The sequence below is a fragment of the Lonchura striata genome, chromosome 5 (genome assembly GCF_050655825.1).
Source record: "Lonchura striata isolate lonStrDom1 chromosome 5, ASM5065582v1, whole genome shotgun sequence".
Taxonomy (NCBI): domain Eukaryota; kingdom Metazoa; phylum Chordata; class Aves; order Passeriformes; family Estrildidae; genus Lonchura; species Lonchura striata.
The window spans coordinates 3,172,242-3,183,692 of record NC_140707.1 but is presented as its reverse complement, the minus strand read 5'-3'; the positions used below and the strand labels follow the sequence as shown (position 1 = coordinate 3,183,692).

The window sequence follows — 11,451 nt, the reverse complement described above, 5'->3', positions numbered from 1 at the left end:
AGTTCCTGCTGGAGCAGGAGGCTCTGCCTGCAATGGGCTCAAACCACTCCAGCAAGGCCCTGCTGACTTCAAAATTGCTTCCTAGAGAAGAATATCCTATAATTGTTATAGATTCTGGACTGGGGAGTAAATAACTCTGGTTAAGAGCTTACTGTCTAGTCATTATCAGATTGTATTTATATAAATATATCTGGTATTCCATCATTAATCCTGTATGAAAAATTGCATTGACAAATTGTTCAATTCTACCTGTCCAATCATTTATACATAAACCTTTGAAAAATTCTGGGGCTGGGTGTGGATCCAGTCACTCCCAGTCTCTTCTCTTAAAAGGAATTTTAGAAGTCTGGAGGCCCTGCAGGGGTTTGAGGATCCATGGTGGCTGTTGGGTGTCATTTTTCCATCTCATGACTCAGCAGGAGTTTCTCCAATAATGAAATAAAGCTTTTGCCTGAAGCTCCCACTGCACATGACAGGAGTGTGTGTGACATCCTGGCTCTTTGGCAGCCTGGGGACTCCTGGGATGTCACTGTGGAGCCCCCGTGAGTGCCTGTGACAGATCAGTGCCTTTGCAGCCCAAGGTGCCCTGGGATGTCACCATGGAATGGCTGTGACTGCCTCTGACCACACGGCTCTTTGCCATCCCCAGAAACCCTTGGGAGGGCTCCATGGAGCCCCTGTCTCTGTGTGTGACATTCCAGCTCTTGAACAGCCTGGAGACTCTTGGAAAGTCCCCATGGAACCCCTCTGAGGGCCTGTGACAAATCTCATCCTTAGAAGGCAACCATCACCAGGAAACCCTGTTGCTATGGTCAGTTCCCATGGAAACCATCCCCAGCCCCTGTTGCTATGGTCAGTTTCCATGGCAACCATCCCCAGCCCCTGTTGCTATGGTCAGTTTCCATGGCAACCATCTCCAGGAAACATTTTTCTATGGTCAGTTTCCATGGCAACCATCCCCAGCCCCTGTTGCTATGGCCAGTTTCCATGGCAACCATCCCCAGCCCCTGTTGCTATGGTCAGTCCCTGGGCAGCTCCATGGAGACCCCATGCCAGGGGTGGTTGCCATGGACACCAGCTCAGACCTGGAACCCGTTGCCATGGCAACAATTGGCACTCTCATCTCCAGGGTCATGGATCCCAGAACCACAGAATTGGCTGAGCTGGGAGGGACCCATCAGGATCCTCGAGTCCAACTGCTGGCCCTGCACAGGACACCCCAACACTGCCAGCCTGGGCCTGGCAGCGCTGTCCAAACGCTGCTGGAGCTCAGAGAGCCCTGGAGCTGGGACCCTTCCCTGGGGAGCCTGGGCAGTGCCCCAGCAGCCTCTGGGCAAAAACCTTTTCCTGAGATCCAACCTCAGCCTGCCCCGACTCAGCTGCAGCCGCTCCCTCCACTCCTGTCCCTGGGCACCAGAGTGAAGAGGTTCCCTCAGCCCCAGCCAGGGACCCGCTCCCAAGGCTGCTGCCATGGCCACCAGGGCTGGCACCAGCTGGGATGCTCGGTTTCCACAGGTCGGGGTTCAGGAATGGGATTCCTCAATTTCCTGCTCCTGCTAAAACCGCCCTGCCATTTGTTGCCCTCCCACTTACCATGCACAAAAGGCAAAGATTCCAGGCTGGAATAAGAACAATTTACTGGGAACAGCAACAAGATGAAGAACAAACAGGAACAGAAAAAATATTGACAACAGAAGGGATAAGAAAAACTAGTTACAGGGAAAACTACATCACCATCACTTGTATATTCCTGGCCACGTGTTTCCTCCTGCATGGAAAGGACACCCTTCTCCTCAGGGAAAGACAGAGTCCCTTTCCTGCCCCTGGCAATGACCTGAGGTGGGAGTGAATGTAGTGACAGGGCCATGGCCAGACCCTCATGTCCTTCAATCCCACATAAGGTCACTGGCAGGGGCAGGAAAAGGGACAGGTGTCTTCCCAGCATGGATCACAGGGAACATGGATCACCAGGGCTCTTCCCAACAGGGTCTCCTCCAATGGGGGATGAAGCTGGAGCAGTGCACAAAGCTCTTCGTGCAGCTGGGGAACTTTCAGGATTTCCCTTACTGGTGGCTCCATTGGTGTTTGGTCAAGTGAGAGCTCCGGGTGAAGCTCTTCCCACACTGGGGACACCCGTATGGCCTCTCCCCAGTGTGGATGCGCTGGTGCCTGACAAGGTTGCAGTTGTGCTTGAAGCCCTTGCCACAGTCGGGGCAGAGGAAGCGCCTCTCCTCGGTGTGAATCCGTTCATGCAGGAGGAGATTTGAGCTGCTGTGATACGTCTTCCCACAGGTGGGGCACATGTAGGGCCTCTCCCCAGTGTGGATGCGCTGGTGCCTGATGAGGTGGGAGTTTTGCTTGAAGAGTTCCTGCAGTCAGGGCAGCGGAAAGGCCTCTCATCTGTGTGAATCCGCTGGTGTCTGAGGAGACCGGAGCTGCTGTGAAACCTCTTCTGACACTCAGGACACTCGTAGGGCCTGTCCCCAGGGTGGATGCATTGGTGGATGATGAGGTCGGAGCTCCAGCTGAAGCCCTTCCCACATTCCCCACACTCATAGAGCCATTCCCCGGTGTGGCTGCATTGGAGTCTGACAAGGTGAGAGCTGGAGCTGTATCCCTTCCCACACTCCCCACACTTGTAGGGCCTCTCCCCAGTGTGGATGTGTAAGTGCCTGACAAGGTGGGATTTGCAGCTGAATCCCTTCCCACACTCCCCACACTCGTAGGGCCATTCCCGGGTGTGGATCATCTGGTGTAATTTCAGATTGTTGCTCTGCCTGAAGCTCTTCCCACACTCCCCACACTTGTAGGGCTTCTCCCCATCTGGAAGCTTCTCAGGGACCACCAGCTCCGAGCTCTGGCTGAAGCTCTGTCCACCTTCCTGGCCCAGAGTGGGTCTTTCCTCCTCAGAGCATCCTGGGCTGGGCTTGCAGCCCCTCCTCCTGTGAGATCTCCAAGGATTTTCCTCCCTGTTGGATTCCTGCACTGTGGAGTTGCTCAAAATCACTTCTTCCATGAGGTTCTGCTGCAGGGATTTGTCCTTCCTGGTCTCCATCCTCAGCTCCTGCTCTGGGGGAAGAAGGACAAGGAGAGGATGGGATTTGCCTCTGTGCCAGAGGGAAGGGCAAGCAGATCCCCCCAGTGTGTCCCCAGCAGGAGGGCACTGGCAGCGGGGCTGTCCTGCAGCTGGGGGCCAGGCTGGGCTGGGAGATGGAGCAGGAGAGAGGGGGAAAGGGGCACTGACTTCCTCCTCACCTGCCTCGGTGTCCCAGGGCATCTTCCTCGCAGCCTCCTCCTCCATCCAGCCAAAGTCTGGGAATGGAAAATCCTGTTTTGGAAGGAATACAAGAACCTTCTTTCTTCTCAAGGTGTCCATGGTAAAAACTGAGATTCTTCATTCCAAATGCCATATATTCATGGATTACTCCATGACAGGAGCTTCCAGGAGAAACAGGTCTGGCTGGCTTATCCTCAGAGGAGCCATTCCTCTCTCCTCTCCTCTCCTCTCCTCTCCTCTCCTCTCCTCTCCTCTCCTCTCCTCTCCTCTCCTCTCCCTCTCCCTCTCCCTCTCCCTCTCCCTCTCCCTCTCCCTCTCCCTCTCCCTCTCCCTCTCCCTCTCCCTCTCCCTCTCCCTCTCCCTCTCCCTCTCCCTCTCCCTCTCCCTCTCCCTCTCCCTCTCCCTCCCCTCCCCTCCCCTCCCCTCCCTAGAAACACTTTGCTTCTGTGCTTTCCTTCTTATAAAAAAAAAACCCCATCCTTATGTATGGAAAAATGGTAGAAACTGGGATTCTACCTCCCAGATTCCCTATATCCAAGGGTTGTTTTCAGACAAAAGTTACCAGGACAGAGAGGTCTGGCTGCCTTTGGCCTCTGGTGGCCGCCATTTATCTGCCCCTCAAACACTAATGTTCTGTCCTTTCCTTCTTATGGAAAAGATCCCTCCTTCTCCTCCGGATGTCCATGTGTGAAATTGGGATTCTGCCTCTAAAGTCCCCAATATCCAAGGGTTGCTCCCAGGCAAAATCTGCCAGTACCGTCAAGTCTCCCTGGCCTTGGCCTCTGGTGGCTGCCCCTGCCACACTGGGGCTCAGTTCTTTCCTTCCCATGGAGATCACTGTGACACTGTGGGCACCTCATGGAACCAAGGGGATCATTGTGGCACCACTGGAGCCCATGGAACCAAGGGGCCATGGTGACACCGCGGGGCATCATGGACCCAGAGACCATTATGACTCTGTGGGGCCTGATGGAACCATGGAGACCATTCCGACCCTTCAGGGCCTGGTGTCACCAAGGGGGCGTTGTGACACCTCAGGGCCTCCTGGAAGCCAGGGACCATTGGGACACTGTGGGACCCCATGGAAGAGAGGGAACATGGACCAGGTCTGGCTGGCTTGGCCTGCCAGGGGCCACCTGACAGGTCTGGCTGATGTTGGGATGCCAAGGCCTGCCTCTCATCAGCTCCTGGAGCAATGGGTCTCTGTGGTCTCCTTTGTATGGAAAAGAAACATCTGTCTTTTCAGATGCCCATTCCCAAAACTGACATTCTGCCAAAATAATTTCTGATATTCAAGGGTCTCTCTTAGAACAAAATCTGGCAGCTCTGGCTGGCCTTGTCCTCTTGTGGTGACCTCTCATCTGCCCATAAAATAGTGGGTCTCTGTTCCTTCATTCCTATGGAAAAGAACTGGTCCTCATGTCCAGGGTCCATGGCCAAAATTAGAATAGGCCACCAATCCCAGCCGGGCTCATGGAACCATCTGCAGGCCGAGGGGAGATATTGACTCTTCCAGTGCTGCCATCCTCCCTCCAGTGAGAGAAAAGGACACAGGGCAGGCACACAGAGGAGCAACATGAGCACACCGAGGGCAGGGAAGAGGAAGTTGAGTCCCAGGTGGGAGGGATGAGGAGATGCCTTGATCTTGGGGCTGAAATCATCTGCTAAAGCTGTGGAGAAGGATGTCATTGATACATCACACTCTCTTTTTGCCTATAAGGCATTGAAAATTATGAGGAGATGACTTGTTTCAGCAAAGGCCTCCATGCTAAAGTGAGCAAATGTTGCAGTAGCTGTGATCCCATGAGAAGTTTGAACAGAGACAGAGACAGAGAGAAGAGTGATGGGACCCTGTGCCCTCAGGGAGAGAAGAAGACCTCTGTTCCCAGAGATGAAGATGATTTTAGAAATAGAAGGAGAGAACTTTTGCTTTTAACAGCTCTTCTTTAAACTAATACCCCATAAACTGACATGGCCCATAAACACAGCTGTGAGAAAGGCTGTGAGAAAATTGGAGGGACTTCACAATTGCAGATTTTTCTGAGCAGCTGCTATTTGTGGAAGCTAAAAGTCATGCGATAACTGTATTCTTGTGGAGATGCCTCCATAACATAAACAAGAGGAACTTCTCTCCCTAAGTGAACAGAAGAAAGACAATTCTAGAGATGGTAAACTGACTGAAAATATTTGTTTTTTTCTCTTTACATTTTCAGGTTGTCAGGAGAGAGGAAGTGTTCTGAAAGGTTTGTTCTGGTCCTTAATGCTCCTTCTTTTATTTACTGTTAGTAAACTTTTCTTTTTACTCTAAAAGTTTGACCTTTGCCTTTCTCCTAATCCTACCTCACAGCAGGAATTGAGTAAGTATATTCTAGTGTGTGCACTGATAATTAGCCAACACTGAACCCACTACACTAGTAGATGCATTAGCCAAGAAATCTCAAATTGGTGAAGCAAAACCAGTAAAGGAATGTTCATGATGAACTGCATTACAACAGTGGCAAATCAAGGCAGAAGCATGGTTTGTCAGGACTTGCTTGGTACTAATGAGCCCCGTGGTGCACTTGGAGCTGAGCCTTGGAACCTCAGGGCCTGAGAGGAGATTGCAAAAAACCTTCCCGAAGTTAAAATCAAGAGGAAAAACCCAAAGTGTCACGAGGTACTAATGGGACTTACTTAGGTCCATCCCCAACACAGGCTCCTCATGGACTCCTTGGAGGAGAGAACTGGAGGCCAGGATGGCACAAAAACTTCTCAGTCTGGAAATGAAAATTCCAAAGTAGCTTACAAAAGTTAAGTATCTCAAAGCATTAAAGAGCTCCTCTGAGTGTCAGTGCCAAGCTCTCAAGGGACTCCTTAAAGCAGATTATTGGGGCCATGATTGCACAAACCTCCCAGAGAGTCTGTATCAAAAGGGAAACACCAAGTACCTTAAAAGAACTGAAGTACCTTGAAGCATTAATGAGTGTTGTTCCTGACAAAGCCTCTCCAGGGACTAATTACAGCAGGTAATTGGAGGCCACGATTGCAGAAACCTAAGAGAGACTCCAAGGCAAAAGGAAAAGCCAAAATCCTTTGAAAAACCTGCAGTCCCTGGGAGCATGAAGGAGCCCCCAGGGCCATTCCTGACCAAGGCTCCCCAGGGACTCCTTCCAGCAGATCCTTGAGGCCACTGGGATGTGGGCATGGGGGGGATGCTGAGGGCAGGAGCAGGGGCTGACAGTGCCCAGCCTGGCTGGGGCTGTGCCAGGAGGCCCCAGGGCCTCAGGACAAGGTGTCTCCTCACAGCCCTTGGTGGCACAGACCCTGCTGTGCCCCAGGGCACCAAGACTTGGCTTCTCTTTGTCTCCACCTGGCATCAGTGCCTCCAGTTCTCTGCTCTGCCTGGGGCCTGGGGACACTTTCTCGGTTGTGTCCTGTCCTGGGTTGTAAGATAAGCTTGTATTCTATTTGCCATCTGTTGAAAGGTTGGGCAGGTTTTGTTATCTCTCCCAAAGACAATGTTTTGCCCCGTAGAGGCAATGGTTTGTTTATACACTATTGACTGACTCACTGCCGGGCTGGTAAATGTAACACCGTGAGGGGTCCCACCCAGAGGGGGAAGCCAAGCACTCTATTATTGTTTAAAGGGGGTAGCTTTTTGGGGAGAGGAGGCAGCTCTCTGGGCGGAACTCCGAGAGAAGCAGCTCGCTCTCTCTCTTCGTGGGATTCCCAGAGAAGCGGCTCTCTCTCTCTTCTTCGCGGGATCTCGCAGCGAAACAGCCGGGGAGGCGGCAGCGGCGGAGCTCGGAGGCAACCCCGGCGCAGAGGAAGACCGGCCCCACTGCCACCAGATCTTCAGAGGAAAACTATACCCTTCTAAAGATCACCACTGCAGCTGCAGTTCATCAACCACTGCAAGGGGAGCAATTATCCCAGCAGGACTGCTACTGGCACCCCGAATCCTCAGGTTCTGGACTTTTTCACTGGTTTTGTTTGTACCGATTGCATTTGCCTTTTAAATTGTTGTCTAGTTTTCTCCTAGTAAAGAATTGTTACTCCCATTCCCATATCTTTGCCTGAGAGCCTTTTGATTTAAAACTCCTAGTAATTCAGAGGGAGGGGGTTTACCTTTTACCTTCTCCATTGCACAGGAGGCTTTAGCCCTCCTTCGCAGATTCCTGTCTGGTGTGTAACTGGGTACTGAATCTCCCATTGGATGTTCCTGTTAAATATCCTAAATAATCAACATTAACAAATTGTTGAAATCAGGGGCTGGGTGTGCCCCATCCCCACTGGGACACCTGGAAGCTTCCTATAAAGGTCTGGTTTTAACTTCACTGATCTAACACTGTTGCAAGGGTTCTTTTTTTTCTCTTTTGATTATAGACAACAGGGGGATGAGAGAAGCAGAACAGGAATTGTAATCCCAGAATCACAGAACATTCTGAGCAGAACAGGAACACACAGAATCATCAAAGGAATGTTTGAACATGTACAGAGACTCCAGAACTGTGACTTTGGCTGGTCAGTGTTTCTGCTGGGAGCCTCCCAAAGGGCCTTCAGCCACTCCTCAGCCCTGGGCAGCAGCAGCATCACCTCTGCAGGGCCCAGCAGGGCTCTCCTGAGCTGCCCTTGCCCAGCTGCACACAGAGCCTGCCCCAGCCAGGGCCCTGCACACAGGCAGGTTTCTGTAGGGCCGGGCTGAGGGCACACAGGGTGGGATGGGCTCTGTGAGCGCTGGCAGGGACAAGGCACCTCTCAGGAGGGGATGTCCAGGCCCAGGGAGATGCTCAGGGAAGCAGAGGGGGCTGAACAGAGCAGTGCTGGGGGAACAAACCCATCCAGCCCCTCACCTGCCCTCAGCCACAGGGAATCCTTTGCCTCTCACATCTCTCAGTGGCAAACTCTGAGTGCAGCAGGAATGCTGGGGATTTCTGACCTCAGAGAGACAGGAATCGTGTGTGGGTAGGAAATCAATTCCTAAATCCAACCCCTGCCATCAACTTCTCTTAGAAGTGTAAGTGCAGATGGTACCAAGCCTTTCTGCAGTAGGAGTGATTCCCCTGACAGATCCTGAATATCCAGCCTTGTCCCTCTGCCACATGGCCACAAACCCAGGGCAGCAGGGCAGGGATGGCTCCTCGAGAGCCCCCACACACAGGCCTGGCTGCTCCTGGCACACTCAGCCAGCACAACTGGAGCTCAGGCAGGGACCTGGGTGAAGGTTTTCCCAGAGCAGGAACAAGGGTGGGTGAGTCCCAGCAGGACAGTCGGCAGGGAATGGCCCAGGTTTGGCTCCAAGCAACCTCTCCTGACTTGTCCCTGTCCTTTCTCCATGAACAGGTGCCCATGTGCAGCCACAGCAAATGTCCAACAGCAGCTCCATCAGCCACTTCCTCCTGCTGGCACTGGCAGACACGCGGCAGCTGCAGCTCCTGCACTTCTGCCTCTTCCTGGGCATCTCCCTGGCTGCCCTCCTGGGCAACGGCCTCATCATCAGCGCCGTAGCCTGCGGCCACCACCTGCACACGCCCATGTTCTTCTTCCTGCTCAACCTGGCCCTCAGCGACCTGGGCTCCATCTGCACCACTGTCCCCAAAGCCATGCACAATTCCCTCTGGGACACCAGCACCATCTCCTACACAGGATGTGCTGCACAAGATTTTTTTTTCTTTTCTGTGCTGCAACAGAATATTTCCTGCTGACCATCATGTGCTACGACCACTACCTGTCCATCTGCAAACCCCTGCACTACGGGACCCTCCTGGGCAGCAGAGCTTGTGCCCACATGGCAGCAGCTGCCTGGGCCAGTGCCTTTCTCAATGCTCTGCTGCACACAGCCAATACATTTTCCATGACCCTGTGCCATGGCAATGCCCTGGGCCAGTTCTTCTGTGAAATCCCACAGATCCTCAAGCTCTCCTGCTCCAAATCCCACCTCAGGGAACTTGGGCTTCTTGTGGTTACTAGCAGTTTATCATTTTGTTCTTTTGTGTTCATTGTTTTCTCCTATGTACAGATCGTCAGGGCTGTGCTGAGGATCCCTTCTGAGCAGGGACAGCACAAAGCCTTTCCCACCTCCCTCCCTCACCTGGCTGTAGTCTCTCTCTTTGTTAGCACTGCAGAATTTGCTCACCTGAAGCCTGCCTCGATGTCCTCCCCATCCCTGGATCTGGCCCTGTCAGTTCTGCGCGACGAAATCCTGCTCAGCGTGAGCAACTGAGCCCTTGAAGGGCTTAGTGTCAGCTCAAGGCTTGCTTTCCCTCCCAAAGCCTTCCCTTGTCAGCCTTGGGCAAGGGATTCATCCTCCCTCCCTCCTCCTTCCCACAGACCTCCTCGGAACCACTCTGTGGGCACGTTCCATTCTCTGTGTCTGTCCTCAAGTGCATTGCCAACCTGGGTCAGTCCTGGCCCTGTCCTGAGCTCCCAGGAGCTCACAGGCTGAGATGGCAACGCTCAGCCACACCAGGGCCCTGCCCCTGCCAACAGCACCTCTAAGAACAGCAGCAGCAGCAGCAGCAGCAGCAGCAGCTACAGTCGCCTCTCAGCTGATGGTGCCCCTGCACTGCAGCACGTCCCGCTGGCACCAACGTTCCCTTGTGGCCTTGGAGACAGTCCTGAATCCATCCATGGGGTCACAGAGCCATGGAACGCCAGAGTTCCAGGTTCCTGGAATTCTAGAGTCATTGAATCTTGAGAACCACACACAGACGAGGAGGAGGAGGAGGAAGAGGAGGAGGAGGAAGAGGAGAGGGAGGAGGAATAGAAGGAGGACGAGGAGGCGGAGGATGAGGAGGAGGAAGAGGAGGAGGAGAAAGAGGAGAGGGAGGAGGAATAGAAGGAGGACGAGGAGGACGAGGAAGAGGAGGAGGAGGACGAGGAGGAGGAGGAGGAGGAGGAGGAGGAGGAGGAGGACGAGGACGAGGACAAGGAAAAGTGCGAGGAGGAGGACAAGGAGGATGAGGACGAGGAGGAGGAGGAGGCTGAGGAAGACGACGAGGAGGAGGAGGAAGAGGAGGAAGAGGATGAGGAAGAGGAGGAGGAGGAGGACGAGGAGGAGGAGGACGAGGATGAGGAGGAGGAGTAGGTGGATGACGAGTAGGAGGAGGACAAGGAGGAGGAGGATGAGGACGAGGACGACAGGGGCGAGGAGGACGATGAGGACGAGGAGGAGGAGGACAAAGAGGAGGAGGATAAGGAGGAGGAAAAGGAGGAGGAAGAAGAGGAGGAGGAAGAGGAGGAGGAAGAGGAGAAAGAAGAGGAGGAGGAGGAGGAGGACGAGGAAAAGGACGAGGCGGAGGACGAGGAGGAGGACGAGGAGGAGGAGGACGAGGAGGAGGACGAGGAGGAGGAGGACAATGAGAAGGATGAGGAGGAGGAGGTCAAAGAGGAGGAGGAAGAGGAGGAGGAGGATGAGGATGAGGAGGAGGTGGAGGACGAGGAGGAGGAGGAGGATGAGGACGAGAAGGACAAGGACGAGGAGGATGATGAGGACGAGGACGAGGAGGACGAGGAGGACGAAGAGGACGAGGAGGACAATGAGGAGGACGAGGAGGAGGACGAAGGAGGAGGACGAGGAGGAGGAGGAGGAGGAGGAGGAGGAGGACGACGACGACGATGACCAAGAGGAGTTTGAAGATGAGGAGGAGGAATAGGAGGAGGAAGAGAGAGAACGAGGACAAGGAGGATGATGAGGAGAAGGAGAACGAGGAGTAAGAGGAGAATGAGGATGAGGAAGAGGAGGAGGAGGAGGACAATGACAAGGAGGGTGAGGATGGGGAGGAGAAAGAGGAGGAGCAGGAGGAGGAATAGGAGGAGGAGGAGAACAAGGAATAGGAGGAGGCAGAGAAGCATGAAGAGGAGGAATAGGAGGAGGAAGAGAGAGGACAAGGACAAGAAGGATGATTAGGATGAGGAGGAGGAGGACAACGAGGAGGAGGAGGAGGATAAGAAGGATGAGGACTAGGACAAGGAGGAGAAGGATGAAGATGAGGAAAAGGATGAAGATGCAGAAGACAAGGAGGATGAGGAGGTTGAGTAGGAGGAGGAGGAGGAGGAGGAGGAGGAGAACGAGGACGAGGACGAGGACGAGGACGAGGACGACGACCACAAAGACGACGACGAAGAGGAGGTGGAAGATGACGAGGAGGAATAGGAGGAGGAAGAGAGAGAACAAGGACAAGGAGGATGAGGAG

At 53.5% G+C, this 11,451-nt stretch overlaps 1 pseudogene; it reads right to left on the bottom strand.

Moving 5' to 3' along the window:
* Positions 1 to 1,888: 1,888 nt before the first annotated feature.
* LOC146767123 (uncharacterized) lies at positions 1,889 to 3,055 on the bottom strand (annotated as a pseudogene).
* Positions 3,056 to 11,451: the final 8,396 nt, after the last annotated feature.